This window comes from Oncorhynchus tshawytscha, linkage group LG30, assembly GCF_018296145.1.
Source record: "Oncorhynchus tshawytscha isolate Ot180627B linkage group LG30, Otsh_v2.0, whole genome shotgun sequence".
Taxonomy (NCBI): domain Eukaryota; kingdom Metazoa; phylum Chordata; class Actinopteri; order Salmoniformes; family Salmonidae; genus Oncorhynchus; species Oncorhynchus tshawytscha.
The window spans coordinates 1,406,231-1,413,474 of record NC_056458.1 but is presented as its reverse complement, the minus strand read 5'-3'; positions in this window follow the sequence as shown (position 1 = coordinate 1,413,474).

Sequence of the window (7,244 nt, the reverse complement as noted above, 5' to 3'; positions counted from 1 at the left end):
TGCCAAACCGGTCATGCTGGAGGATGTTGCAGGCAGCGGAACGTTCTCCATGGCGTCTCCAGACTCTGTCACGTCTGTCACATGTGCTCAGTGTGAGCCTGCTTTCATCTGTGAAGAGCACAGGGCGCCAGTGGCGAATTTGCCAATCTTGGTGTTCTCTGGCAAATGCCAAACGTCCTGCACGGTGTTGGGCTGTAAGCACAACCCCCACCCCACCATTTTGCAGGGCTCTGGCAGTGCTCCTCCTGCTCCTCCTTGCACAAAGGCGGAGATAGCGCCTCCATGCTCTGGACACTACGCTGACAGACACAGCAAACCTTCTTGCCACAGCTCGCATTGATGTGCCATCCTGGATGAGCTGCACTACCTGAGCCACTTGTGTGGGTTGTAGACTCCGTCTCATGCTACCACTAGAGTGAAAGCACCGCCAGCATTCAAAAGTGACCAAAACATCAGCCAGGAAGCATAGGAACTGAGAAGTGGTCTGTGGTCACCACCTGCAGAACCACTCCTTTATTGGGGGTGTCTAATTGCCTATAATTTCCACCTGTTGTCTATTCCATTTGCACAACAGCATGTGAAATTTATTGTCAATCAGTGTTGCTTCCTACGTGGACAGTTTGATTTCACAGAAGTGTGATTGACTTGGAGTTACATTGTGTTGTTTAAGTGTTCCCTTTATTTTATTGAGCAGTGTATATCACCTCAATTACCTCGACTAACAATTTTGTAGGTATTATTTTTTTAAACTGCATTGTTGGTTTAAGGGAATGTAAGTAAGCATTTCACTGTAAGGTCTACAGCTGTTGTATTCAGCATATGTGACAAATAATATATGATTTCATTTTGATTTGTACAAGGAAATCAGAGAAGACTAAACATCCAATCAATCCCAAATAAGACTGAGAGTGGACATTTGCCCATCCATAGGGCAATTGTGGTCTTTTTCAATAAACAAAGCCTCTCTGCTGTTTGCGGCTCCTTGTCTAAGACAAGAATCAAGTAGAGCTCATCAGTGGCCTCCCTGCTGAACAAAAAAATTGTATAGACCAGCATAGGCTGATGTTTTTATACATGTTTTATTATGAAGCATATTATAGTTTTATAGCTATACAACTATACTGAACGATTATATACAGTAGGTTCGCCGTGTTTTTGCTGGTGACCAGCCTTCTCTGTGTTTTGGACACTGGTCACCAGCAAAACCAGCATCAAAGCGCTTGATTATTTAAGACAGGAAATTACATATACCATAAGGACTTACTTTGAGGGCCTAGTTTTTCTCTAATACAATGGCCACATCAGGCCTGCAAGCCACATTATGCTGGCTTGCAAAGTTATGTTTAATTCCTACTGGAATCCAGCCTGAGTGTCGATACCCAACAATTGGAACATTTATTCACCCACAATCAGTACTCAGAATGCCTACTAGGGTTAGAAAGATGAATACATTAAACTACCTAAACTATTTAAATCGGAACAACCATTTCAGTAACAGGTACATTAGGTCCAACTAACAGATTGGATTAGCATAAGCTGATCAGCAGCCTACCAGTATAAGCATGTCACCAACATACTAGCATGAGCTGGTCACCAGCATCACCAGCTTTACCAGCTGGTTGGCCAGCCTAACTAGATAGACCATGCTGGTCAGACCAGCTTGACCAGCATGGACCAGCTTGACATTTTGGCAGATTTTTGTCAGTAGGGCTGCAGTCACTCGTCTTTGTTTTCTGTCTGTGACTCTTTCTCACCCTCTCTCCATCCATCCATCCTCCCGCTCCATCACAGGTGGGAACAGAGACGTGCTGGTCAGCCCTGGCTCATACTTCTTCCTCTCCAACAGCTGTGGTCAGGGAGAGGAGTGGCTCAAGACCCTCAACAAGGGTGTCTGGATACCCTTTACAGGTAGCATCACTATTACATACAAATTCACTACTAAACACTCATTACCACACTCAAATGCATACACTTGGCGCTCTCACTGTCTTGAACAAACAATCAAATCAGTCATGCCGTATAATTTGTTTTAGTTCAACAGACCAGAGTATGACTCCTCCAGTCTGTACAGGGCTTAGTCTAACCCTGTGTGTACGCATACCTCAGCCTCAGCTCACCTCTGCCTCCTTGGTGGGCACAGCTGTGTGTCTGCCTTGGCTGGGTGCCTGCTGGGCTTAACACAATACCCAGTTTGCACATAACATTCTGAGAACCATATGTGAGGGGAAGGGGGATACTTAGTCAGTTGCACAACTGAACGCAATCAACCAAAATGTGTCTTCCGCATTTAACCCAACCACTCTGAACCAGAAACGTGAGGGGGACTGCCTTAATCGACATCATCAGCACCCGGGGAGCAGTTGCTGTTAGGGGTTAACTGCCTTGCTCAAGTGTAGAACTGCAGATTTTTCCAATTTGCCATTTCAGGGATTCAAACCAGTGATCTTTCAGTTACTAGCCCAACACTTAACTGCTAGGCTACCTGCATTCCAACACAATCTGTTTCTTTAAGCTTTGTGAGAGCGTGGTTGTCCTATGGTTATTTTGCATACAACCTTCCCACAACTTTATGGGAATGGTGCAGGACGAGTGGCGATCCGGCAGAGCCCCACCTGTTTTGAGCCCCACATTTTTAGCAAAAAATGTTGGCATGTTATTTTGGCATTAATAGGTGTCACATATCAGTTTGCAAACAATGTAAAAAATAAATGAATAAATAATTGACTTACTAAAGCCGCATACCATTGTCCAAAACACAGAGAAGCTAGCTCAGTGCTTTCTGTGGTGGTGGGGCAGCCAGTGCAAAATATGGAGTGTAGGGGTTGGTAATGTTCTCTAATTGTCAACATCATACTTTCAAAATCTTAGCTAGTAGTCATCATCATGAATCAGGTTGACAATCTACTGGCAAATACTTTTTAATCCTTGTCATATGAAGAGAAATAACAAAGAGAAATTATAGATCAAACATATCGGTGCTCATTGGCCATTGGACATAAACATTACACAACAAGTTGGAAATCGCAAATTCAAGAATGAGTGGTTTGGAAAGAATCAGTGGCTAACTGCAAGCATGACTAAGGCAATCACTAGCCTGCTATTCTGTGGAGTGGGTGTGTGGTCCCGAGTCTGGGTTTAAGGGTCTCTTTTCCAAGCTTAAAATGATAAACATTCAATATTTGCCATACTGTCAATCCAGCATGATTTCTGCCTCGCTCAAAACAACTTTCAACTCAGAACTGGGAAATCTGACTTCAGTGAGTTCAAGACAACTGGGAACTCAGGAAAACACTATTTTTATTTATTTATTGAATATCCGAAACATACAATATACTTGCAGTGAAGACGCTCAACAACTACATCATACCAGTCATCCAACAGAGTCCCATTCAGAGCGAGACACAGAAGCATCCAGGGTCAATGCCCTGCTCAAGGGCACGTTGACAAATCTACCACCAGGCTAAAAAACATTAACCTGAACCCACCAAGATCCCCCCACAGTTCCACAATAGCTGTCCCTCCACAATTCGCGACCCCTCCCAAAGTCCCCCCCCAGAAAAAAAAATAATAATAATTCCAATGGTTCACTGGATCAGTCTAAAACTTTGCGCGCACACTGCTGCCATCTAGTGGTCAAAATCGAAATTGCGCCTAACCTGGAATAATACATTGTGATCACTTGCATTTCAAAGATGATGGAGAAAAAATAAATAATAATATGCATGATTTTTTCTTTGTATTATTTTATACCAGATCTAATGTGTTATATTCTCTTACATTAATTTAACATTTCCACAAACTTCAAAGTGTTTCCTTCCAAATAGTATCAAGAATATGCATGTCCTTGCTTCAGGTCCTGAACTACAGGGAGATAGATTTGGGTATGTCATTTTTGGCAAAATTTTAAAAAGGCTCCGATCCTTAAGAGGTTTTAATTAAGAGGGCAAGTCAGCCATATCAGCTGTGTTTTTTTAAGTTAGTAAATGGGGCTGAATTAACTGTTTTGCTGCCAGACAAGCCTCCGCTGATAGACAGGTGTAGCGGTGGTAAGGTGTTGGAGCAGTTTTATGTAGGCCCTAACAGTTTGTGGGCACCGTTTGTCACCGTTATAGTGCAATTAATGTATTGTTTAGTGTTGTGTTGTGTAGTGGCTCTGCTGGCATACATCCCCCAAATTTTGGGGGGTTTGCCCCACCAATATTTACACTACCATTCCAACGTTTGGGGTAACTTAGAAATGTCCTTGTTTTTGAAAGAAAAGCCATATTTTTGTCCATTAAAATAACATCAATTTGATCAGAAATACAGTGTAGATGTTGTTAATGTTGTAAATGACTGTTGTAGCTGGAAACGGATGATTTTTAATGGAATATGTACAGTACGTAGGCATACAAAGGCATACATTATCAGCAACCATCACTCTTGTGTTCCAATGACACGTTGTGTTAGCTAATCCAAGTTTATCATTTTAAAAGGCTAAAGTGACCCCAAACCTTTGAACGGTAGTATACATGCCAAAATCACCACTGTCCAGGACATTGTCAGCACATTTAAGGAACTTGACAAAAAACATTATTTTCTTGGTATTTCATTCCTTTAACAGAACATTTCCTAAAACTTCAAACATGGCTACATTTAATATACATTTTGATGTTCTATGAACTTGGAATGTTCTCAAATAGTTCAGAGAATGTTAAGAAACAATGTTCTTCTGTGGGAATCTTTGTACTTCAGCTTATGTTTCCTACAGGTTTCCTCATTGTTCTATTTAAAGCCATGTTCTCAAATCACATGAGGTTGTTGGTACCTTAATTGGGGAGGACAGGCACATGGTAATGGCAGGAGTGGAATAAGTGGAAAGGAGTTAACAGCATCAAAACATGGTTCCATAAACTTCCATAAGTTTATAAAAAACAAAGAAAACTTTAGTAACATTTAGAGACTGTTATAAGGATGTTATTTTAAAACATATAAGTTCCGTTCTCAGCATCAACAAAACTCTGTCTGAGTGTGTTCAGGTGTGTTGTCCGTGGAAACATGGCACGCTAGCTCCATTCTGGTGGTGCACTGGACTAATTCCATGGATAGAGAACAGAAGATTATTGGTTTGAATGCGCCTTTCATTGATGTCTATTTTTTATTCTATTTAATAAAACATTTGAACAGTAACCCTCCAAAAAGTCATTCAGAATTAATGTCCATATGTACTAGGAAGCTAAGTATTTGTTTCTTGAGCTTCAAAAATGTGACGAATCAAAGTGCCTCAGGCTTTGAAATGTAAATAATTATTCTTATTGAAAGTAAGAGGATGCCGTGGTCAAGGCTACGACGGCGCCAGTGCAATGTGTGGAGCTTGCTCTTTGTTCAAAAGCACATATCAGGCCGAGAGCATAATGCCTCTTTACGTAGGCCTAGTCCTTTCTGAGTTTTAGTTTCAAACAACGATCTCTCTGCAGCCGCGACAGTTACAGGGATTGTTAAAACACATTGAATGCCATAGCAACATCAGGGAAACTGGGCAGAAGGGAGTGGGGGTTCAAATACAGCATTGATCTTTAATTGAACCTCTCGCATTCTCCTTTATTGCAAGCATTAACATGCTACAGAAAGATACTAACTGTATAGGAATGCCTGGGACAGGTCGTCTGGATACTGGACAGCTGAAAATTTATAATTTTTTTGTGGACAACAGTTCTTGAGGAATTAAACAAAAAATTAGTTTGAGCCCTCAGTTCAGTTTGTTTGAGCCCTCAGTTCATACTGGTGAACCACTGTTTGAGTTGTGTGGTTGCAATATCAACAGTCCCTTATCTCTGGTATATCTTGGCATGTATAATTCAAGATTAAGTTTAAATATTGTGCAGTGCAATGGACATATAATGCACAATGTATCAGGAAAGACAGTCTGGGTTGTCAACACTCAGTATAGAAAACAGTGGACCTACAGGCCGTGGTGAAAACATTTGCAGACAAAAATGCAACACGCAAAGTTGCTTACTGTAGCTACAGTGCCTTGCGAAAGTATTCGGCCCCCTTGAACTTTGCGACCTTTTGCCACATTTTAGGCTTCAAACATAAAGATATAAAACTGTATTTTTTTGTGAAGAATCAACAACAAGTGGGACACAATCATGAAGTGGAACGACATTTATTGGATATTTCAAACTCTTTTAACAAATCAAAAACAAAAAATTGGGCGTGCAAAATTGTACTATAGGCCTCTTCCATCGCATATTGAAGTTTAGATTTTTATTCGACACATGAACATTTTTGTGAAAAAGTACATTTTGTGCGCGCTCTGTCATCACGCACTGATTATTATCTGCAAAAAGTCAATTTGGTTGAAACATACCGCTGGTGGGAGAAAAAAATCACATATTGGATGGAAACCTACTTTTTTCAAAGAGAAATAAATACAAAAATAGACACAGAGAGAGAAGCAGCGAGGACTTCAGAAGACCAGGGGACTATCTCAAATTGGATTTAATTTAATTGACCTTGTCCTTGATTGCAGCCTATTTTGTAGGGCAAGCTATTAGCCAGACAAAACCGCTGAGATCAACAATCGTGGCAAAATGTATCGTCAAGCCTATTACTTTTTTCATAATTATTAGGCTATTTGATGTGTAATTGTTTTGAAAAAGTATATAAATATCAGCTAAATACTGTATATAGCTATAGATAGTAGGTTAAACTGCATAATGAAACAATCCATAGTAAGCTAGTGTTTTGAAGGTGGACTGACAATTACTTAAGTGATAATGCCAGAGAAGCCGGTGTTTGGAGGATATTGTGGCACGGGTGTTGTCAGACCCGAGACAAAGTCGAGGGCCGGCTGACCTTGCCAATATATCCTCCAAACATTGGCTTCGAGGGCATTATCACTTTTATACAATGGGTTACTAACTTATTCAAATAATGATTGACATATTTAAAAAATATACATGTTATTTTGATGAATTCATTCATACTATTTCATCCTTCCATAAGACATAGTCCTGACACAAATATAGGGTTGCTACCCAAGCCAGCTGGTCATTCGTTCTATTGGTTTGGTTGCCAGAGATGTGACCCAGTCATTCAGTCTTTTTGTTCTATATTTATGGATGAACAACCAATGTGAAACCAAAAACATACGCTCCCACAACTTCCAAAGAACCAAATGTGCTAGCTGGGTAGTTACCCAAAGAGTAGGTCATTCAGAACCAGCAATCCCTAATTGGCAAGCCTGGTAAACTCAATGG